Source organism: Lagopus leucura, unplaced genomic scaffold (genome assembly GCF_019238085.1).
Source record: "Lagopus leucura isolate 7727_CA_CO unplaced genomic scaffold, USGS_WTPT01 111-32_obj-0_obj, whole genome shotgun sequence".
NCBI classification, from domain to species: Eukaryota; Metazoa; Chordata; class Aves; order Galliformes; family Phasianidae; genus Lagopus; species Lagopus leucura.
Window position 1 is genome coordinate 1 of NW_024965070.1, and position 24,336 is coordinate 24,336.

Genomic DNA, 24,336 nt, shown 5'->3' on the forward strand with positions numbered 1-24,336 from the left:
CAGTGGGTGAGGGACAAGTCAGAGCTCACTCTCAGCTTCAGAGGCTCGCAGAAAGTTCAGCCCCCACAGGCAATCAGGCAGAGGAAGTCAAGGCCCAGAGGCATCAGCTGGGAGAGTGGCTGCGCCTGTCCCCTCGTCCCCTGGCCCGTTTCATCCCCATGAGTTTTCTTTCCCCTCAGCCTCGGGCTCCAGCAGCTCCTGTCAGTCACGGGGAGCTCACGCAGGCAGCCCTGCTCTATTTGTGCTCCGGGCACAAGTTGCCAGCAGGTGGCAGAACGGAGCCGCTGAGGCGGTCCCTCCTTCGGGTGCCGTACGTGCTACAGCCAGCAGCCAGCTCTCAGGAACGGTGTACCTGACACATAGGCTGGGTGGTCTTCAGGGACACGTGGGGGGTCCAGAATGTTAATCGTAGTTTAAGGTGGGAGTACAACAAAGGTGTCCATGCTGCACAGCTGTCATGGAAGCAAATATCTGGAACTGAGAGATCTGCTACAAGATCAAATTCCTCTTTAGCACTAAGTATTAATGAAGACATGCCCAAAGATCATGCATGCAGTTTGTGCTAATTACACCATGATGGTTTACACAGACCTGAAGTGATTCAGCAGCTGGGTAACAACATTCCCTAGAGATGCTGTCCCTGCTGTAGGGTAGAAGGTCCAGCATGCGAGTTTCTGTGCTGCCATGACTGCAGGTATAGAAGAGCCCCCCTTCTTGCTGCACCATTCTTAAAGTTACCTCCTTTCTCTTGTTGAAAAGCGTGAAGTCTTTTTTTTCTAATTTTGTCCCCATGTGGATGAGCTAGCCACAACTACAAGTGGAGAGAACTTTGACATGCCAAAAAACATGGATACTTGCCTTCTTTAGGTGAGCTCTGCTTCATGCCTTTGTGTGGAACCCCTCTCTAAGGAGAAGTCTGTGTGCCTTTGGCCCAGAATGTGATATTTCCTTTATGTCACCTCTACTGAGATGTAAGTAGTCTGTACTAGCATGAGACTGGCAGGGACCTTTGCCTCCAGAGACTGACGTGTCTAGAATAAAATCTACAAGAGCATTTTGGCATCCCGCCCTGTCATTTCTGTTGGGTTTTAAAGCAGAGGAGTTCTGTGCCACGCTATGGAACCACACAGTATCGTGAACATGTGCTTCCATTTTTGCCATAAAGCAATTATCATGATTACCTATTGTGTTTACACAAGATGGCCTATACACTTTGTGAAGGGTTTGAGAGCTTCTGGGAGAGGGACATCAAAGCACTATGGCAGGACAAAAGGGGATCAGGATAATGAGAAGCTGTTCTAAAATGGAGAAACTGTCTCCAAATCAAGAAAGAAATTTAATGAAGAGGAACAAAACACTTTTGGGAAGATATGACAGAGAAATGCACAGCTTTTAGCTGTTAACCAGAAAGGAAGTGAGGTCTGGAACAAATCACTGGCACTGTGTCACAGCTATGAAAAAGGGATATTTTGATATTTTTGAATATGCTCCTAACAATTTATTTGGTTTGTACTGGTGTTTGGATGTTATTGTTGTAAACCTACAGTGTTTCTATAGAAGGAAACGATTTACATTTCACTTAGTTGGACTGGTAATTATATGAATGTGAAAATCGCTAGCTTTATGTTATAGTTTTAACAAAACAAAATCATATTAGGATTTACTTTAATTTAGAAATACCTTAAATATGTAATTTACCTTCAAGTAGGATTGAAAATTATCCTATTTGAATCATAGAATTATAGAATCCTTAGAGCAGGAAGGGATCTCTGAAGGCCTGACCCTGCTAAAAAGTCTGTTCCTGTACCTCCCCTAAGATACTTAAGATACTGTTTTCTGATTATCTGCTATGTGTGAAGGTCAGGGGTTGATTTGCACTGAGGCACTATTTTTAGAGTAAAATTGTCTGTCATCTGATCAGTATTAGTGCAAAGGTCCTGAGAAAAACATTGGCCCCTGGTGGTCTAAAGAAAGATCTCCCAGAGGAAAGTTTAAAATAGATGTAGATGATGTGCTCATATAGAGCTGCTGTTCTGTATGGTTTGAATGCATTATCTGTGTTCTAGTTACAGCAGAGAAAATGGCTGTAAATATTTCCCTTCAATGTCACTAAAGCCACACTGAACAATTCACACTGTGATATCCTGATAGGAGCTTCAAGAGGAAAACACACAGTACCTGAGCCTTCCTGTTAGGGTTTCATGACAGCACTCTTACAGCTCCAGCAGAACAGACACCACCACCTTCTCATACCAGCAGCTCCCTGAGGTCAGCACAGTGCAGCCTGAAGAAATAAAATGTACACAGAAGGTTTGGAAATGAGGCACAAGGGTAAAATGCAGGCTTAGCAAATATGAGAGGCAGACAGTAGTGCAGTCGTGAGATGGCTCTGCTCTGAGGCCCAGCGAGGCATCCCGCTCACAAATGATACTGGTCAACTGGAAAGCTTGACAGGGAGCTGAAGACATTGACTTGCTGTGGAGTTGATATATACCTGTGCTGCCTGGCAAAGCAGTGACCAAGTGAAATGGTCTGAAATTTAGCTGATTAGGCTAATTTAAGTGAGGCTAATTTTACTTGAATGCCAGTGAAGTCTGTTCTCTGTGCGAGGTATTCTGCCATGGACTAGTCTCCAAACTGAAAATAAGTTTTAAGAATGTTGCTCTTTCAATGTAAATAATGAATATGGGAATAACCAGTAGAAAATATCTCACATGATGTCAGTACTGTATGTTGTTTCTGCAGATGTGAATGCTTTTTATAATTTATTACTATGACATTTTTATGTTCAAAAGCCTGTCATTTTTTTTTTTTAATAAATAAAGCAGGATAGGTTGTTAGACATATAACCACTTCTAGTAAAAAATATTAGCTATGAAAAATCTGTACAAATCTATCTCCATAGAGTAACCCATCTCCCACATATGAACTTCCAGTTGAAAAACATACTATCACCATTCCTTCTTTCATTCCATTCTCCAATTCTTTTTGCCTTTTCCTTCCTCTTCTGCTGTCATCAGACCATGTCCACTCACCTGCTCTGTAACTGGAGCTGTTTGTCTGCTTTGTCATCTGATGAAAATTGCGTTCTGAATGTCTCCTCCTCAACCAGCACCCACTGCCCAGATACAATTCACTGTGACATTTGCTGGAGAGATAAGAGGAATTTCAGAAACCGTAGAAATTTGATGTGCATTCAAGAGCTGTTCCTCTTCAAAACTAAGTTCTGTATTTTCTTTCTATCTAATTTCTAGATGATTTTGCCCTCCATCTTCCCTTTTCTTTGTAAGATTGACTTGTACTGTATGGGTAGCTCCTTCAATGGTATTAGAGGGAAGTACAGACATTCCTGGTTTTCAAATCTACTGTTGAAACTTCCCAAATAGAAGTCATTTATCTTTTCCCTGCTCTAAAGTTAAATAGCAGTGGTATCAGGCTTTGCATAAATCAGTCATCAAACAAAGGAATAGGATTAGAAGATGACAAAATCGTCTGAGCCCATTCACAGCTAGCCCAATATACAAGAATTTTCTCAAGAGAAACAGACACAAAGGTTAACTCACTTAACCTGAGGATGTATCTTGTCTTTACCGTTATCAAACCAACAACTGGGCCAGGATGCCCTTCATATGACCAGATTAATTAGCCGTTTCATTTATTGGGCTTATCACTGGGGTTTCCCAATAAATCTTTTCCAACTTCTTTTCTGATGCATCCTTTCTAGCACTGCTCATCTGGAATAATAGCTAAAATCCCTTACCCAGACTAGATAAACTACATCAGGAACAAAGAAAACTCTCATCATATTATATTTAAATTGACACATCATCCAACTTTCAATAGTATAAAGGGAACTTTTTAAATGGAAAATGTCCTTACCATCTCCAATGTTCACTGCTTAGCCACAACTTAGCAGAAGTGTCAGGATGAAGAGCTTTGCACCAGAGAATTAGTATTCCAGCATTTCTCCTTGTCTCATGCCAGCATTCCTGAGAGGTCTTATTTTACTCAGGGGTATGAGGCTACACATTCATTGTCAGTCTGTTCATTAAGGATCCAAGGGCGCAAAGATTCCTCTTGGAATGTCCTATAAATATTAACAGCAAAGCTGAGAACAGCATTTGAAAGCTGCAAATCCCATCAGGAATGTTCTTTAAGATTAGTACAAAAACTAAAATCAAACAGTAGAACAGGGGAGGGCATGGAAAAGCTTTGTCCCGCCTGCTTCAATATGGATAGGGTGAAGTCTTCTGAAGAGAAGACTGGACCTTATCTGACAACACTTAAACAGGATAGGAAAATGATGAAGTAACTTCCAGAGTGAGTGTGAGAGATGTAAGAGGGAGATCTGAACACAGGGCCTGCAGCATGACTAGGGAACAGCATAGCAGGAAGGAGGCACACACTCAGGTATCAAAAGTGTAAGACAGTAAGACTTCCAACAGACTGGAAAGCTCTGCTCATAGGAGACTTTTGTAGAGCTTGTTGAACTAAAAATCTTACAGCTGGTGAATGACCTAGGCTGTCCTAGACCCTGTATAAAAGCTGACCTAACCATGTTCATCTTCCAGGCACTTTCACAGAATCACAAAATGGTTTGGGTTGAAAGGGACCTCAAGGATCAAGTTCCAACTCCATGCTGCAGGCAGGGTTGCTAACTGTCCTTTCTCTTCTGTGATGATCTCAGGCTCTGTCAGGGGTACTCTGAAACCTCAGCAAAATTTAAAAGTTGTTGTTTGGATTATACCTTTTTGACGAAAAGACAGAAATGCAATAGCACAAACTTATGCTGTCACATCTATTAAGAACTGCAGTTACTTTGTGGAAAAAGGGAACATCCTAACATGAAAGACATTCATGAAGATCAGCCATTATAACTGTTGGTAATAAACCTTCCAGTGCTATTTTCCATAAGCATATATTAGAGCACTCTAATTAATTACATTTAATGATATGAGATGCAGCCCTTACACTGGTTGTGTACTTCTGCAATGGAAACCCAGCTGTTTCCTGTGAAAGTCACAGGTGAAAACAGTGAGTACAAGCTGCCCAGTGTACACCAGGCACTGTCTCTGCAGTCAGTGGAGAGAACAGGCACTCCTAGAGCATGTCCTAACTGAACGGTTTTAATTGTCTTTATAGGGTGCGATGAAACCACATCCTAGAATGCATTAAGTACAGCATTGCCAGCTGGTTGAGTAAAGTGATTGACCCCCTCTACACTGCACTGGTGTGGCTTCACCTTGAGCACAGGGTGAATGAAAAAAAGAATGACTGTGTGGTGCTTAGCCACCTGCTGAGTTAAACCACAACACCCAGGAAGTGGTGCTGATACCAGGTTCACTGGAGTTCAAGAAACCTCAGGACAAAGATCTTAGATATAGGGTCTGATTATTGGGTAGTCCTGCATGGAGATGCAAGTTGGACTCAGTGATCATTATGGGTCCCTTACAACACAGGATATTCTATGTTTCTATGAAAAGCAGCGTAATCGTATCCAGCTTTCTCCAATACCAATACAATGAAGTCCAAGTTTCCCTGTATATTTCTACATGTGAGATGTACACATCTCACTCCCAATGTCCATTACCTCACTTCCTACTAGTTAATGTTGAATGAGCTTAAGAAATGCAAAGGTCAAGCTTCATTGACTGAATTTTATCACAAGAGCTTTATAATTACGCTTGGTATCATCTCCTCTTTGTGGAAACCCCAGGGAGCAGAGAGGTTTAATTTGGATATTAGGAAAAGGTTAAGAAAACCACTGAGCATGGTTGTGCATGGCTTCTTGGGGCAGTGGTCATTGTTCTGACATGAGAACTCCTTATTTTGAAACTCATGGGATGAAAAAGAGGTGGTTTCTTATGAACTTGAATTTGACATTTCCAGCTATGCAGAGAGGATGACTGAGTACCATACGTGTCCTGTACAGTTATAAAGTAGCTGGTTTAAATACAGGACAGTGAAGATAGCTACAGCCTTGTAGGAAAGCACTGCAGGCTGTGTGAGTTCCACTAAATGCTTTTGGGGTCCATCCTCTGAGAGTCACAGAAGAACAAATAAAAAAATGTTATGCAGAAAGCCAGTGAGAAATGATATTTTCACAGAGAGACAGACTAAGTTTTGAGGGAATGATTTCTCAAATCTCTCATCTGCTTTTCAACTTCAGTGTCATCAACTTAGGCACCATCTGCAGCTGCACAGATCTGCATTCTCACGTTGCTCTTACAGAATGCACTGCACTTTGACATGATGCATGTGCAAAAAGTGTGATCATGGCAGATGCAAATTGGCATGAAAGGGCATAGAATTTCATCACAAATGTAAACTTAAATCTCCAGAGAACTCAGCTCCTCTTGGCACTTTTGTTTGTTTTTCTGATATAGAAATATTGAAAAAAATCAATGAGCAATCAAAGAACACTTCATTCTGAAATTTTCAGTGCTTTAGCAAGTTTCCCTCTTGATTTCTACAGGTGCCATATCTGAGATTACCTCAAGCCCTTTCAGTTCCCAAAATTTTGGGTACAACACCAACACACAACACACATTATTGCATCCAATTCCTATCCTTTCCTTTGGGCTCTTCACTCAATTCTTCTTCCTTTCACCACATTCACTATCCTGCATTCTCCCATCTCATTTTTCTCACTGACGAATCTCCTTCATTCCTCCCCCACTCACTTCCCTGATGGCAGTCAGTCCCAGAGCTGTATGCCAGCCCTTCCCCTGTCCATGCTCAGGGCTCACGTCTCTCCCATCTGTATTCGCAATCAGTTCATGCAGGGCCACGGTCTATCAGAGGAGCAGCACATCCACACAGATATTCTAGGTTCTTCCTGTGGCTTTAAGCCTCTTCAATTCACTGTTAGGACATCAGGGCCCCTGATTTCTGGGGGAGGAGTAACTGAGGTGAACTGTCCTCAGGCTCAAGAGACACTATCTTCTGAATAAGCTCCTAAGCCTTTTTTTCAGGCCCAGGACTTTTGACCTACAAGAGAAGGTTTCCTATCTAGCAGAAGCTGAGTAGCTCTGAACATTCTCCAGCATCTCAGGGCTCAGCAGAAGGGGCTGTTTGCTGTATCCTGTGAGTTTCATAGGCTTCATGCTGAGAGGGGCGTCAGTAGTTCACTTGAAGTCACGAAAGCGAACATGCTTTTAATCTTCATCTGCTGGCAATGCATCTTGTTATCCACTTTGAGTCACTTTCCATCTGCACCTTTCCAATGCCATGCTGATACATAAACAGTCAAATCTTGTAAGGCATAGATCGCAACTATTTTACACTGGAAATTTCTAAAGCTTATTGACTTGAATGAATTCCTGTCAAAAGTGCAGTCATTAAACATAAAAGCTATAGCATCCAGTTGTCAGGAAAAGCTGCATGACAGAAAACAAGAATCACAGTTTTTTTAATTCAAGGAATGATACGACTTCAAATTAGAAGTTCCTAATGTTGAACATTTCTTTATGAGATGAATCTGTAAACTAGGACTTCCTAATTTATTGCCTGTTGAGCAGATGACCTAGTGGATAAGCCAGATGTCCACAACATATCTCAGAAGTTCTTGGGATTGTACCAGAAAACCTAGTGAAAAAGAGGAAAGCTAATGAGACTGCCAAACACATCTGATGAGGGTATAGAAGTTATGAATGGCACAGAATTTCGTTCTGTGTGGTTATGTAATATAAAATGCAACCTCGCAATTTGTTCTCTGCTGTACTGTAATTTGCTGGCTGATACTGCAAATTACATCCTTTTTATAGTAAGTTTTACCGTAAAGAAGATGCAAACTGAATGTAAGAGATCAGCAGTGGTTCTCTTCAATGACTCCTATCAAACAGATGAGTGCTAGATCTGGGGCCTGTTATCATTCTTTTCCTTGGTTCATTCTGGGCAGAAGACTTAAGAACAGTACCATGGGGTTTCTTCCACTGATGACAGCATTGAAACTAGTGGATAACAGCAATGAAAGAAAGCATCACACTACTAGATTGTGAAAGTTCTTTCCACTGAAACATAGCAAGATCAAGATCTCAGTTCACAATGAAAATCTAAAACCAAAATTAATTGTTTCTGTATGTAGGCTCTAGAGGGAAATCTGTGTCTACATGTGTATTTTCAGTTTAGTTGTGATCTGTTGCTAAGTATTCTGTCTCTCTGTGCCTACTAACCTTAGAGCCTGATTGTGGAGAAGTCATATCTTAAGGGCTGGCAGAGAACAAGGCAGCTGCACGATCCCTTTCTCAAGATGATTCTATTTTCAGCATGCCTGAAACTCTTCTCCATGGGAAATGTCAGCGCTGCAGTACCTGGCCCACACATTACTTTGCAGGACATTCTGTACCCAGGGATTGCTCTCATTCTGCCTCTTCTCTTTTTGACTGTGCTGTGTTTTATACCCAGCTGCTGTGGAGTTATGTCTGCAGAGACAGGAACAGAACTGAGAGAAAATTAGTGGCTGATAGGATCTAGTTCATTTTTCCTTTTCCAACATCTTCAAATCTAATCCATCTTTCTCTTCTAAACCTGTACTGGGAATTCCTGTCAGTCTTGTGATCAACATCATACGGTCTGTCACAGCTGCCATCGCTATTAATTATTTTTCCTTGCTTAAAATAAATGGATTTTATTATTATTCACAGAAAAGCATGGAATTTCTTGTTGATGATGAGAACTGGAAAAAGAAAATTGCATGTTACTATAGATTTTAAAAGAAATGTTAGATGTTTTGTATCTTTTTTTTTTCCACACAGCAAGTTTTTAATTGCCATTTGCACCAGGAAAGCTTACTTAATTTACACTGGCATTTGTTTTGTTTGCAGTAAGTGGATTAATGCCAAGCACTGAAAAGTTTGTTGTTTAACCTGACTGAACACCTATATTCTTTACAGGCCCAATAAATTAACTGTCACCTTAATAGTGCAACACAGCAAACTGAAAAATGGGCAAGTACACTAAGAGTAGTCCATATGGATAACTTAAAGGAGGGTATACTTGTGAAAAATTTGTGTTATTAGAACTTTTAGGAAAAAGCAAAACCCGTAAATGTACAAGCATATGAGTAATTTTTGCTAACTTTAAGGAATCTCTCTGAATGTGACTTAATATTTTTTGCTATGACATTTTAAATACTCAATTATAAAACAAAGCTTCCATTTCACTGTATTACTATAGCTGCACTGTCTTAATTAGCTCACTTTGGACTTTCCAGTAGTACTAAAGAACAGTAACAAAAGCCTATTTGATACTAGACCTCTCACTTAACAATACCTTAATCCTTGCTAAGCAGTAATCTACAGGTTTATGCATTCTGCACACTACTAGCAATTGGTTCCAGAGAATTTTGCTTATGTAAAGCCTACGAAGGATCATAAATACTTTGTTTTAATAGGTTTATGGATCCGTTGATGAGGGTAAGTCCTTTAACTGGAAGGACATTTCTAAACCAGCCCTGCTCTTGTACAAATCTCTCAGTGCTCTCATGTAAGCAAGGTTCTGTCATCTTTCAATGAGATGATTTGTATACTTCACTTGCCTATTCGTGAAGGTGAAGTTCACAACAATTAATCTCAGAGCAAGAAGAATGAAAATGAAATAGCTACTTCGCTACTTTTTTTTTTTTTTTTTTTTTTAAGGGAAGGGGTGGAAGGGGGAAGGAGGGGTCAGGAAAACAATATTTCCATGAAAATTTGTGTCAAAACATGGATGAAAGGTCTGAACAATTTGCTGATATGCCTTTTTTTCAAATAATTCCAGCAGCTGTCAAATGCCCTTATACCACCAGCTGCATAATTCCTTAGATTACTGCTGAAGTTATAGTCATTTAGCTCAGTGTATGTATAGATTCTGGAGGTCACCATAAGCTTAAACCACAAATTAAATGGATTTGATCTCTGCAACCACCAGTTGCCAATTTAGATACATACAATGTGCAGTTCCTGCACTATGCAAAACAGCAAATGTGGCCCATGAGATCTCTGCTCACAAACTACTACTATCCCCTGAAATTCACATTTACACACTGGTTGTTCCAGCACCGCTCAGGACCTTCCTGCAGGGGTTGAGACAACTTTCTTGCTTGTAGAGGATCTGAGAGGGGTCCTTTTACCTGCCTCCTTTCTTCCCCAGTAATACTTCCTAGATAACTTAGAGCAAAATTTCACATATCTTAAGAAAATACATTTCACTTGAGTTTTCCTCCTCTAGCAAACACTTCTTTTGCTGCTGTCTCACATTTAGATACAACATGGATGGTCTCAATCTCTTCATTCCATTTTTTGTCAGAAATGCTTAGTGAAATCCTCATTGCCATATTTCACACAGAGGAAGATTAAGCTCTCCGAAGAAGAATTAACAAGGCTGTGTGTCTGCAGATTCCTCACTGTTTGTTTGGGAACTCTGATATAATACCTTAAGACTTTCTGAAAGTCTTCAGTGAACTGAAGCAGGATGTGAAGGCACTGACATCAAAAGGTATAGGTTGTGGTACTTTCAGGAACAAACTACTTCTAAAGGGACATACTGAAGGTTTTGGGTTTGCTTGTGCAGAGCTCCAGAAAAGCACGCTGTCCATGCTCAGCACTCCCAGTCTGAAAACCTGGATTTTGAAACGTCTGTACATTCTCTGCTTCAGCTACCCTGCTTATCCAAGCAGACCATGTTACTTGCATGGTTCTTCTTTTCAGCCCTACAGAAATTCGACTTCTAGCTACAGTGTCTTTTACACTTCAAAGACCTATTGAAAATGCATACAGTTGTTTGCCATCACTTGAATTGGCACTGCACAGCACTGCCCTCCCTGTGCCCTGCTTTCACACACTGACACACACTGGCGGTCTGACTGTTGCTGAGTACGGCCACAGCCCAGGGTGGCTCTGTGAGGAAGAGCTGCTGCCTTGAAATCGCAGGGCTGCGTGTGTGCCGCTCATAAGGGGGCTGTGGGTTGGATGTACCTGTGCTACAGCATGCCAGAAGTGCGAGACGGATGCTCTCTCCTGAGCCTGAGAGAAGGAAACCCCCAGCTCTCCCACCCTGGGAGAGGCCTCATCCATCTCTGCTCGCCCCAAGCTTTTCTCTTTGTTCATGGTCTTCTGAACCCTGTGCCTGGAGCTGCCAAGGCCCTCTTGTCACCTCTCGTCCAGACCTATAGCCACTGGGTTGCAGGGTTCCATGTGGCACCTCAGGGCACCAGAGTGGTGAAGAAGTCTGTCAGAGCAATGCTTACAGGCCTCACCCTGGGAGCCCATTTGTACTCTGTCTTGAGGCAGGAGCCCACATCAGAGCCCCCCAGTGTCCAGTCCCAGACAGACAAGACTTTATAGGTATCCTGTGGACATCGTTTCACACCGGTTTGCTCTGAGCTCATCCTGGACAGCACATTTCCATCAGCTTACCCATCTAGGTGGGAGTTCTAGGTTTGGGCTCCAAGAAGGAATCTGGACATCAGAAAAGCATGTATGGCAGTGCAGAAGTCACCTTTGGAACAAGTGTTCATGCACATGGCAATGCTGATGCTGGATTTTGTGTCACATTCCACGCATTGGTTTTCTAACATTGTCCCTGTTTTCACTGAACTCTATTAATGATCAAAATGCCAATGACCAAGAGAAGAACTCGTTTAGTTCTGAGACAGTTCGAATTTGCTCAATAATAGCTGTTGCATATTTATTGTGGCTGAGCCCTGTAAATAAGGAATTTTGTCTTTGCTCAGCAGATTATACTTCATTTTTTTACATACACAAGGATACTGTGTTTTTAGCTGTTAAAATCAGAAGACACTTTTTGAACCTCTATTCTCACACTGCGTAACAAATGTTAAGATTTGCAATTCCTTGTTCATTATTAGTGGCATACACAATGTCTTTAGGTATCTCACCATTTTTAAGAAATAAGGTATATTTATATATCCATCTGCATTTATCTTTTAACCATAGAAATCACCTCAAAAGCTCTATAAAAAGCTGTATTACAAGAGCTGATACAATGCCTATACAGTAACCTGAACTACAGGAAATGTCTTGTTTCTGCTACTGAAGAAAAATTTCCCGGTTTGAGAAGCAATGGGTTTTATGAGTTTTAGTTTTTGGCACCGGTATTTGTTATTTTCCAAGTATTTCTTTACAAACTTCACAGCATCATCGTGGTGAAGATCAATGCACTGATCTACCTGCACTGCAGGCAAAATTTTTGCAGCACTGTGTACAAAATAATCTGTCTCAGATGGATCAGAACGTCATCAGAAAATCATGGAACCATAGAATCATAGCATCACCAAGGTTGGAAAAGAACTCCAAAATCAAACAGTTCAACTGTCCACCTACTTCCAATATACCCCTCTAAACCATACAACAACCACAGAATTTGTAAGATAATTATATATATATATATATATATATATTCAAATCTGTTTACAATTATGTCTTTAGGTAAGTTTGCTATGCAGTTATTTGCCAAATAATGTTGTCCAAAAATGCTTTGACCAAAAGAAGAATCCAAAGCATCTACATACCAGATACTATAAAATCTCCCAGGAAATCCCCTGTCCTGTCCTCACTGAAAGTCTCAAGGTAAGTGTATTGGTTCTGTAGGACTGTGTAAACTAACCAATATCTGTTTATCTAGAAGGGGTTGCTTCTGTCGGCTGGAATTTTCAATCCACTTTTCACAGTATGTTTCAAACTTAAAATTTCTCTCTGGAGTGCTATGGAACATGAGAGGAAAGTTAACAACTTGATAATAGACTAGTAAGTAAGAATGTGTGATGTCATAAAAAGCAACACTCTAACAGTGCCTAAGTGTTAGGCAAGTTAACTGCAGGTAATTTTCCTATATTCTCTCCCCTTTTTCTGTTTTCATACCCATTGCAGAAAGATAAGACTGAGCCTGATAACACGCATTTAATGTGAAAGTAAGTAAATTCATTTTCCACAGATCATGGGCCAATTAGAGATTCATTGATGATAATCATGAACAAGAAAAGAGACAAATTTGGTTTAGAATAAGTTTTTCATGTACTGTAAAATGGAAAAAACACACCTGGATTAATTGCAAAATTGCAAACAGTATTAAAAATTCTGTTCATGAGTAGAAGACTCGAGAGATTTAGAATACTGTCTCATTCTCAAATAGGGTGCTGGTACTTAAGTATTCATAACAAAACTATCTTTTAAAAACTGTTATTGAAAATATACTACTACTTTAAATACCAGGAAGGTGAAAACTATGGGATTTCATCACTGGCACAGAAAACTATTTTCTAACTGATGGAAAGTGTTTTCTTCCCCATTTAGTGTCCTCTTCTGACTTGCCTTCAGTAAAGTACAGTCATGACTTCTTCAGATGCTGAGATGAAATATTGTGAAAGGAACTCTAGAAATTTACTTTCATAACTGCAGAGCAAATAGAATCATAGAATTAGACATTTCTTAAAATGATTACACAACTTAGAATCATAGAATGAGAGTTTGATGGAAAGCAGAATAAGAAATACTACAGGACTGTTGGTGCTGCATCTCAAGAAAAATTTTAGAAACAAACATTAATAATATAACATCTATGCCACCAGGTAAGCAAATATTTCTGGACAATAGTGATCTTCAGAGATGAAGGAAGTAACAGAGCTTAAAAGGCAGGAGACAGAATGGAAAGTGGAAGACAGGCAGAATGAGTAGATAAGAAATGGCTGTTATGTCTTAAGAATAAGATCTCAGGCTAACAATGGGTAATTCCTTGGCTCAGTTCTCAGAACAGAGGGAAACAAAATGGATATTAAGGATTATTTCATTAAGGATATTAAGGATCATATTATTTATGATCGCCGAGGTCCGCGGCTTGGAGCTGTCTCTGGCAGAACCGCCGCGACTTTTAGCGAGGTACGGGGGGATTTAATCGCTTTCCTCATCGAGGACTCCCGCGGCAACCGTGCGGACACAGCTCTCAGTCGGGCTCGTCTCGCGAGAGCAGCTGACGTAGCGCGGGCGTTGCCTAGGCTGCGGCGGGAGATTTAAACGGGTGCAAACTGGAAGCGGCCCTTGATCGCAGCTACAAAAAGCCCTCGAGAGGGCAGCGACACGTTGCTGCCCACCTGAGACACTGCGGCGGAGGTAGTACAGCTCTCTCCCAGGCTGTCTTAACGTGGTGCTTTTGTAAGGTACCCCTGTCTGCACTCCCCTGCAAGGAGACCAGCTTCAAGACAGGTGACCGCTCTCCCACTCGCTGACCCAGTGACTGTAAGTTCAAACATGGTCTCTACCAGACGTCGGGCATGCTCCAACAAGTCTGTGGCGACCCAGACAGAGGGACTGCCCAGATCTGCAGCGGTCCAAGTCTCTGGCTGCAGGGAGTGCCTGAGTCTGCTGCTGCCGGGGGACGATGGGAGGGATGCCACCTGCGTGAGGTGCGAACAGTTGGATGAGCTGCTCAGCCTTGTGGTAGAGCTTAGGGAGGAGGTGGAGCGGTTAAGATCCATTAGGGACTGCGAGAGGGAGATAGACTGGTGGTGTAACTCTCTGCAAGAAACAAGCAGAGATTGCAACCCCCAGCCTGTAGTGGACTCTCTGCCTTCCCATAGTAAAAACGAGAGAGCTGACTTGGGAGGAGAAGAGGAATGGCAGCATGTCCCACCTCAGCAACGCAGGCGGCGCCCTCCCCGACCTACCTCGGTTCCTCAGGTGCCCCTAAGTAATAGGTTTGAAACCCTGGAACTGGAGGGTGAGGAGGCTGAGAACAAGGTGGTGGAACAGCCTCTGAGCTTTGCTAAGGAGAGGTGGTCGGCTCCACGCTTGAAGACCACCTGTTCTGGTAAAGAAAGGAGGGTGATAGTTGTAGGAGACTCCCTTCTAAAAGGAACTGAGGGCCCGATATGTCGTCCTGACCCCACCCGGAGGGAAGTGTGCTGCCTTCCTGGCGCACGGGTCAGGGACATCTCTAGAAAGCTGCCTGGGCTTATTCGCCCGTCTGACTACTACCCCTTATTGGTAGTTCAGGTTGGCAGTGATGATACTGCCAAGAGAAGCCTAAGGGCAATCAAAAATGACTTCAAGGGTCTGGGGAGGGTACTGGATGGTGCGGGAATGCAAGTGATCTTCTCTTCTATCCCTTCAGTGGCGGGGAAGGACTCTGAAAGGATCAAAAAGGCCCTCCTCATCAATAAATGGCTTAGAGGATGGTGCAGGCAGAAGAACTTTGGTTTTTTTGATCATGGGGCAATTTACTCGGCTCCTGGCATGATGGCTGCAGATGGAGCTCAACTGTCTACAAGGGGTAAAAGGATCCTAGCCCAGGAGCTGGCAGGCCTCATTGAAAGATCTTTAAACTAGGTAAGAAGGGGGAAGGGGACAAAATGAGCACTGCTGAGGTTCAGGTAGTTCAAGGCTCAAAAGTGAATTTGATGGGTGACGAGGGTGGAGTTCGAAGGGATGGAGTGTGGCAGGGGAATGCTGCCTCCCTGAAGTGTCTATACACTAATGCGCGCAGTATGGGAAATAAACAGGAAGAGTTAGAGATCTGCGTGCGGTCACATGGCTATGATCTCATTGCGATCACAGAGACGTGGTGGGACAGCTCGCATGACTGCAATGTTGTCATGGAGGGCTGTGTGCTTTTTAGGAAAAATCGGCCGGCGAGGCGGGGTGGTGGAGTTGCTCTTTATGTAAGAGAGCAGCTTGAATGTATTGAACTCCACCTGGGGGAGAGTGGTGTAGCAGTGGAGAGCTTGTGGGTAAGAATCAAGGGGCGGGCTGGTATGGCTGACACCGTTGTGGGTGTGTGCTACAGGCCCCCTGATCAGGAGGAGGAGGTTGATGAGGCCTTCCACAAACAGTTGGAAGCAGCGTCACGATCCCAGGCGCTGGTGCTTATGGGGGACTTCAATCATCCAGATATTTGCTGGAAAAGCAATGTGGCCAGGCATGCGCGGTCCAGACGGTTCCTGCAATGTGTTGAAGACAACTTCCTGATGCAGGTGGTTGAGGAATCGACAAGGAGACGGGTACTGCTGGACCTTATTCTCACTAATAGAGAAGGGCTTGTCAGGGAAGTAAAGGTCAGGGGCAGCTTGGGTTGTAGTGACCACGAGATGGTGGAGTTCAAGATCCTGAGTGGAAGAAGTAAAGCAAAAAGTAGGATTGCTATCCTGGACTTTAGGAGAGCCAACTTCGATCTCTTTCGGGGCCTACTTGGAGCTGTCTCATGGGCTAGGGTGTTGGAAGGCAAGGGGGCCTGTGAGAGCTGGTTGGCATTTAAGCAGCTCTTCTTCCAAGCTCAGGATCGGTGCGTCCCTGTGAGGAAGAAATCGGGAAAGGGTGGCAGGAGACCTGTGTGGATGAGCAAGGAGCTCGTGCACAAACTCAAAGGAAAGAAGAAGGCCCATGAAATGTGGAAAAAGGGTCTGACTACTTGGGAAGAATACAGGAATGTTGTCAGAGTCTGCAGGGATGCGACAAGGAAGGCTAAAGCCCGCCTGGAATTAAATCTGGCAAAGGGGATAAAGGATAATAAAAAAGGTTTTTTCAAGTACATTAACAGTAAAAGGAAGACTAGGGAGAATGTGGCTCCCCTGCTAAGTGACGGGGGTGTTCTGGTAACGGGGGATGCTGAGAAGGCGGAGATACTGAATGCCTTCTTTGCTTCTGTCTTCAGTGAAAAAGCTCCCCCTCGGGAATCTGAGACCCTGGAGATTAGTGAGAGGATCTGGGGAATGGAAGACCCCCCTTCTGTCAGGGAAGAGGTGGTCCGGGAGCGCCTAGGCAACATCAATGTTCAGAAATCCATGGGACCCGATGGGATTCATCCACGGGTGCTGAAGGAGCTGGCAGAGGTGATTGCTGAACCGCTTTCGGTCATCTTTGAGAAGTCTTGGAAGACGGGGAAGGTGCCTGAAGACTGGAAGATAGCCAACATCACCCCGGTCTTCAAAAAAGGCAAGAAGGAAGACCCAGGCAATTATAGGCCAGTCAGCCTCACCTCTGTCCCTGGAAAGGTGATGGAACAGCTTGTACTGGATGTCATCTCCAGACAACTGGAAGAAGAGGAGGTTATCAGGAGTAGTCAGCACGGGTTCACAAGGGGGAGGTCGTGCTTGACCAACCTGGTAGCCTTCTATGATGTTGTCTCTGGCTGGGTGGATAGGGGGAGAGCAGTGGATGTAGTCTACCTTGATTTCAGCAAGGCATTTGATACTGTCCCCCATGACATCCTTATAACAAAGCTGAGGAAGTGTGGGATAGATGAGTGGACAGTGAGGTGGGTTGAGAACTGGCTGACTGGCAGAGCACAGAGGGTTGTTGGTGGTGGTGCAGAGTCCGGTTGGAGGCCTGTAACTAGTGGTGTTCCTCAGGGGTCTGTGCTGGGTCCGGTCTTGTTCAACATCTTCATCAATGACCTTGATGAGGGGATAATGGCCACCCTCAGCAAGTTTGCCGATGATACGAAGTTGGGAGGATTGGCTGACACGCCTGAAGGCTGTGTTGCCATTCAGCAAGACCTGGATAGGCTGGAGAGCTGGGCAGAAAAAAACCGGATGAGGTTTAACAAAAGCAAGTATAGAGTCTTGCATCTGGGGAGGAATAATTCCATGCACCAGTACAGGTTGGGGGATGAGCTGCTGGAGGGGAGCTCTGCGGAAAGGGACCTGGGTGTCCTGGTGGATGACAGGTTGGCCATGAGCCAGCAGTGTGCCCTTGTGGCCAGAAAGGCCAATGGCTTACTGGGGTGCATTAAAAAGAGCATGGCCAGCAGGTCAAAGGAGGTGATCCTCCCCCTCTACTCTGCCCTGGTAAGACCTCATCTGGAGTACTGCGTCCAGTTCTGGGCTCCCCAGTACAAAAAAGACAGGGATCTCTTGGAAAGAGTCCAGCGGAGGGCCACGAAGATGGTGAAGGGCCTGGAGCATCTCTCCTATGAAGAAAGGCTGAATGAACTGGGTCTGTTCAGCCTTGAGAAAAGAAGACTGAGAGGGGACCTGATGCAGGTCTATAAATATCTAAGGTGTGGGGGGCAGAATGGCGAGGCCGGACTCTTTTCAGTGGTGAGTGGAGACAGGACAAGGGGAAATGGCCAGAAACTGGAGCATAGGAAGTTCCGCACAAATGTGCGCAAGAACTTCTTTACAGTGAGGTGACGGAGCACTGGAACAGGCTGCCCAGGGAGGTGGTGGAGTCTCCTTCTCTGGAGATGTTCAAGACCTGCCTGGATGCCGACCTGTGCTACCTGGTGTAGGGAACCTGCTTTGGCAGGGGGGTTGGACTCGATGATCTCAGGAGGTCCCTTCCAACCCCTACAATTCTGTGATTCTGTGATTCTGTGATTATTTGGGAAAAAAGAAAAAGAAAAAAGCTAAAAGAACAACACAACCATTATATTCCATTAAAAAGTGGAACATTCAAATTTTAAACAAGTAAGCAGTTCTTGTTTTCCCATGTTAGAAATGGATATAATGGAATTCAAGGAGGTTAACTTCTTAACTGAAGAACCAGTCTTCATAAGCATGTCATACATTTTGTAAGAATAAGAATTAAGTGGATAAGTACCCTTTGAGGATAGAGAGTATGACAGAAAGGCCCAAGGCATCAAGAGTTACATAAAGGAAGACAGTTCACTCTTCCCTTCTGTCTTGCAGGAAAGCAACTAGGAAGCATCAAAATGAACTTTCAGTTGAGACATTTAAAAAAAGGCAAAGGGAATAAACTACGTAACACTTAAGTCCTGAAAGTTCATTATCAGAGAAAAACACATGTCCAAAATATCAACGTCAATGAAGAACATAAGGAGACGAGCTCATGCAAAATCCATCTCTTGTGTCTAAGGAAAATTATACCATGTCCAGCTCAAGAAAGCCTTGAAGGGCCTTTAGTCTGATCTGGGACTCTTCCATCCCCAGAAAGTTTCAGATCATTTTCAGATTGTTGAGTGACTTCAATCACATTAATACCAGAAAATAAAATAGATTTTGGCTGTTTCCCATATCAGAAATGATTAACTTGATATAAACATGATACTCTTAAATAGAATAAGGCATGATATTTTGTCTGAAATCCATATACGTATTAGTCCAAATTAGATATCAGATTTTCCTGTGGATAATTTCAACAAGCCATGAAAGGGTTTAAATTTTCAGAGTTTTTATCTGGAAATTGATTCTCTAATCTTCCTACACCCTAAGGATGCTTCAGTTCACTGTTCATTTCCTTCGGAATTTGACTTCTCTCCATTCTTGAGCACTAAGAAAACTCTGTTTTGTCACAGATCACAAGAATCAGTCAATCCTGATCATGTATGTCTATTTCTTGCTCAGTTCACTCATGGGGCTGCCCTGTGCCAGGGGACCTTCTCCCTGACCTCACGCTCTCTGCTTCTCTGTTTGGCTCGACAGCGGAGAATCCGGTGCAGGGAAGACTGTGAACACGAAACGTGTCATCCAGTACTTTGCAACAATTGCAGCTGGTGGGGAGAAGAAGAAAGAGGAGCAGTCTGGAAAAATGCAGGTACATCAATAGATACAAGCTTGAATCAATATACTTTGTTCTGTTCCTAGCATGAGTTTTGGAAAGTATAACCTGTAATAATTGACATCCTGTATGGACTGCTTGAGGATCAAATCATCAGCACCAAACCACTGCTGGAGGCCTTTGAAAATGCCAAGACTGACAGATGACAACTTTTCATGCTTTGTAAGTGGTTGCTTTGGCCAGAATCTCTCCTTCTCACTATTACATTAATAATGGATAGCGTTATTACACATAAGGAGATGTCCAAAGAATCAATCCAGGGTAAAATATATGCTTTTTTTCCCCATAAGAGGTCAAATTCATCAGAATCTACTTTGGGGCCACAGGGAAACTGACTTCTGCTGATGTTCAAGCTTGTAAGAGGGATTATTAAAGAACATATGTAGTAGGCATAGAAAAAAGACAACGGAGAAAAAATATCTTCAGTGCGATTAATTAAAAGTCTTTTTTTTTGTCTTCAGAATGCAAGTACATACTTCTGAAGGACTATTGGGAGAACAAACTGGAAAGAGGCCTCGTATTTGTCTGAAGAGACCTAATGAAGAGTGAGAACTGCACAGGGCATTGTGACTGCTACACCTTAAGAATATTCTTTTTTTTTTTTAGAACTCGGCAGTCCAATAGCCTTGAGCAGCTGTGCATCAGCTTCACCAACAAGAAACTGCAATAGTTCTTCAACCACCACATGTTTGTGCTGGAATAGGAGGATTACAAGATGGAAGCAATTGAATGGGCATTTATTGACTTTGGGATGGATCTGGCTGCCTGTACTGAGCTGATTGAGAAGGTATCCTTCCTATTCATATGCATCAATGTCTGAGTTCTCTAGTTAGTGAAGGATAAATAATGAACTGGGGTATATTGAATTAAAATGTTGAATTTAGTTAATAAGCTGCTCTGTATTTTTGTGATTTGTTAAGGCAAGAAAAGGAGTTTCTCTTTCCAGACTTTCTCAGATCTTTTCCATACACGTTTCCTGACTTTGACTCTTCTCACTTGAAGAAAGATAATTTAATGTTAAAAGTGAAGTTATAAACTCTTAAAGTCCTAAAGCTGAGGAAGACCATATACTACAAAGAGAAATGGAAATGAGTGTTCTTTTTTTCACATGGCATGGCATACTCACACTAAGATATGAAAAAGAGAAGTATTTCAAATGGTTGAGCATGCTGTAGTGCAGATTTTTTTTCATGCACCTCTTTTTTTAAGCTAAATACGAGCTTGCAAAACATCAGCTTCTTCCTGCTTATTGACAAAATTCCAAACATTTTTCCAAAATGAGGTTTGGGACTTGTGAATATTTCAGCACTGCTGCCACGCACCACTCATAAATGATGGAATAATTCTGAGAAACAGAGAGACTATCTATAAGATTTTTGCATAGAAAAGCCCAGGTGTTCTACTGATTCATGAGAGCAGGCACAGAGAATTGTTCATTGTTTCCACAGCCACAGTTTTGGGGTACGAAATGAGTTATATCCCAGCCTCTGTAATACAGAAATTATGATGACAGAATAGCCAAATCCCATTTTCTGTTAATAGATGGACAAAGACAAATGAAGGATAAAGCTATCTGCATTAATATGAAAACATTACAATCCAAAGATTAACTCCTTCCCATGGTTGAAATTCAGACAGCTACAGGGAAGAGATCTTTCACATTTGTTCTAAACTTCATCTTGCAGTCTCATAGGAAAACTTAAATAAGCTGATGACAAACTTATGCAGCATTCACCCTCACTTTGTTTGCTGCATCATGAAAACAAAGCAACTGATAATGGGTTCAACAGGTGGAAAGAAGATCTGAGTGTCAAACAATAGAGTAACAACAAACAGTGGTGTTTGGCAGGTACTATGGAACATGAACTGCTGCTACATCAACTGTGGTATAATGGATAATGGTGTGCTAGAATAGATGAGGATTTACAGGAAAGTATTCCCCGCTAGAGTCCTGTATGCTGACTTCAAACAGAGGTAAGAGTGTTCAGGATTAAATTAAGTGAAGTATGGACTTCCACAAGAGTAGAGAGGCCTTGCAGACAGATTTTCATACAGCACCGGACAATCACCAACTGTATAAAATATAACAAGGCCAAGTACCAAATTCTGCATGTGGGACAATGTAATTCTGAATATATATGTATAGGACATACATGCATATATAATATATATGCAGGACAAAATGCCACAGAGCAGTCCCATGGAAAGTAATTGGAAGGTTTTGGCAGATGGCAAGATGAATTTAAGTCAGTATAATACCCCAGCAGCCAAAGTGACCAAATGTAACCTGGGGTGCATTTAGAACAGCATTGCTAGTCAGGAAAGGGAGGAATTGTCCTGTTCTGTGCTGGTGTGGTCTTATCTTGAACACTATGTGTAATTCTGGGTGCCACAATATCTAATCAGGAAAAGGACATTAAAGAATCTCCCAAGATGCAACAGTTTTGGCCACGTGGTTCTTTATCATGTTTGGTGGCTCTACTTTCTTTGGGGCATGTTGCAGTTAGGGATGGACTGAGGGTTCTGTGGCCTATTTTACTCAGGTAAATCAAACTAAAATTGCAAAGGGCCACATCCATTAACTAGAAGCTCATGAATCTCTGTCAGTGCTCAACATCTCAGGGTTTCCCATCCTTGGGATGGGATTTAACATAGACTTATATGCATCCAGCTGAAGCAGCAAATACCAAAGAAGTCTGAGGTTGTCTGGGAGTTCATTGTTTCTGCAGTCACAGTCCCCATCTAAGGCCTTACCACTGGTGTTGAAGACAATGACAAAGAAGGCATTAAATGTTTGTTTTATATGTGACCCTGCTTGTAAGCTGACCATCCTCATCAACTAATGGATGGGTGGTTTCTCTGGTCCTTGGTTTGCTGTTAACATATTTTGAAAAGACCTTTTTGTTGTCCCTGGCCAGTTTCAGCTCTGAGTTTTGCACAGATTTTCTCCTTAGAGTGGCAAGTAGCAACTCCATTGTCCTCCTGGGTTGCCTGGTCTCTCTTGCAGTAGGCATACCCTCATGGAGGTAAGGAGCTAAGTCCTTGGTAGACTTTATTAGAGTGAGCTGGAAATCTCAGCAAGACAGGGGATGTTAGATCCCCTGACTATTAGCCTCCCACAGTGGGCATCAGCATCCTATGACCCTTGTGGCTGGCTACCTGGAGTCATCATCATTTTTCCCACTGGCACTGGTCTGCTTTACACAGCTGACTTGCTCTTCAAGTGAGCAGGGCCTTGTACCTGTCTCTATTATCTGAGATGGTTGCCATGCAATGAGCTAAAAGAGAAAATCTGACTGCCCTAGCCAACTCTAAGCATGCAGATGAGCCTTTCCAGAGACAAGAGCTGAGGTGAGCTCTCTGACTTCTAAAAAGAGCTGTGTAAAACATCACTGGGAAACATCCAGCCCCCACATAAGTAAGGGTACGTTACTGCAGCCCTTTCTGGCATTTATCAGTTGCTCTCTAAAATCCCACAGATGCTTTAATCATTAAAGTTAAAAGTGTCAATATTATACCCTTTCTTAGCTGTCCAAAAGTCAGACAGATAAGCCAAGCCTGTATACAGCCACAGTGGGACATTTCTGATCAGCAAAGGAACAAAGGGACACGTCTTCCTTCTTTCAGAAATAAATTACCTATGTTTTTATTGTTTATTAATTAATTTCTAACCTACCCTAACCTGCTCTTACTCAAGAGACCTGCTCCTCTCCTCACCTGCTCTATATCAGTAGTCATCCACTTACTTTCATAGCTGATGGAATGAAAGGATATTCACAAGGTCACCTTCTCAGCCAGGATCCACTGCCCAGCAATGACTGGTTAGCTGAGAACATGAGAGGTGTCTGAGCAAGTGTGCAGATTGGACAGTTGTTCATCTGATGCCTATCTTCAAATGACAGGTCTGTCCTACCAGCCTCTCTGCTTACCTGTCTGTTTAGCTGATCTGACTCTTCTCCAGTGAGATGCTCAGTGGAGCTTGGGCTTCAGGAAGCCATGTAAGAAGGTCAATCACTGGAAAGAGAAGATACAAATAATGCAAAAAGCTGTGATTCAAACCCCCATAAAAAAGTTGCATTCACTTCCCTTTTGCTTTCCTGCAGGGAAGACCTGCAGAAGTTGTTCTCTGGGTGGAGAAGTAAGGTTAGGAGATGGCATCCCAGTCTCTCCATGGCTATCCTGACATAGGGTATGTCTTAATCAAATAACCCTCAGACTCCTACAGGGAATAGGTATGTTTTGCTAGAAGTGGAGAAAGCACACATTTTTAATTCCACATGACTCAATGCCCATAAGCAGAACAGACAGATTCTTGATGAGGATCATGTGCCTGTATCATACCCAGGTTCAAGCAAGCACTCAGCTGTGGGTTCAGCACAAAGGCAGGAAAGAGGAGTTGTTCTCCAAAGGATTAGAGTGCCAGCACTTCTGTTTGGCTGGGGCCAGCATTCCTGGGAGGTCTGCTTTTACACAGAGGGCAGCAGAAACACTGTTGAACTTGTAGGCATTCTCTGTCACACTGCCCATCAGATATGATGACATCTCTCTCAGCACGCATAACAAATAACTGTAGCATAACTGACAGCACCATTTGGAAGCTGGACTTCTTGCCATAGGTGTTTTCAAATATTTCCTGCCTCTGCTTGTACTGAAAATTCTTTTGCTTTATATCTAATTTCCTTCCTTGGTTCAGTGCTGAGCAAATGCAACCCAACTCGTTACTTGAATGGAAGTTTACGAGGACTTTATTTTTTCACCTATGAAGTGCCATGAAGCCCCACCCATGGGCGGCAACACCCATTAATACTGTGACAAGAAATCCAGTGTG

General features: G+C 42.8%; 1 long non-coding RNA gene across 1 annotated transcript; it reads right to left on the minus strand.

Annotated features, from left to right (window-relative positions):
- Positions 1-6: 6 nt before the first annotated feature.
- On the minus strand, positions 7-23,521 carry LOC122191962. Its single transcript, XR_006182501.1, has 5 exons — positions 23,438-23,521; positions 3,880-4,087; positions 3,036-3,148; positions 2,179-2,284; positions 7-452 (listed from the first exon to the last, which is right to left on the minus strand). It is a non-coding gene; the product is annotated as an uncharacterized LOC122191962 (long non-coding RNA).
- Positions 23,522-24,336: the final 815 nt, after the last annotated feature.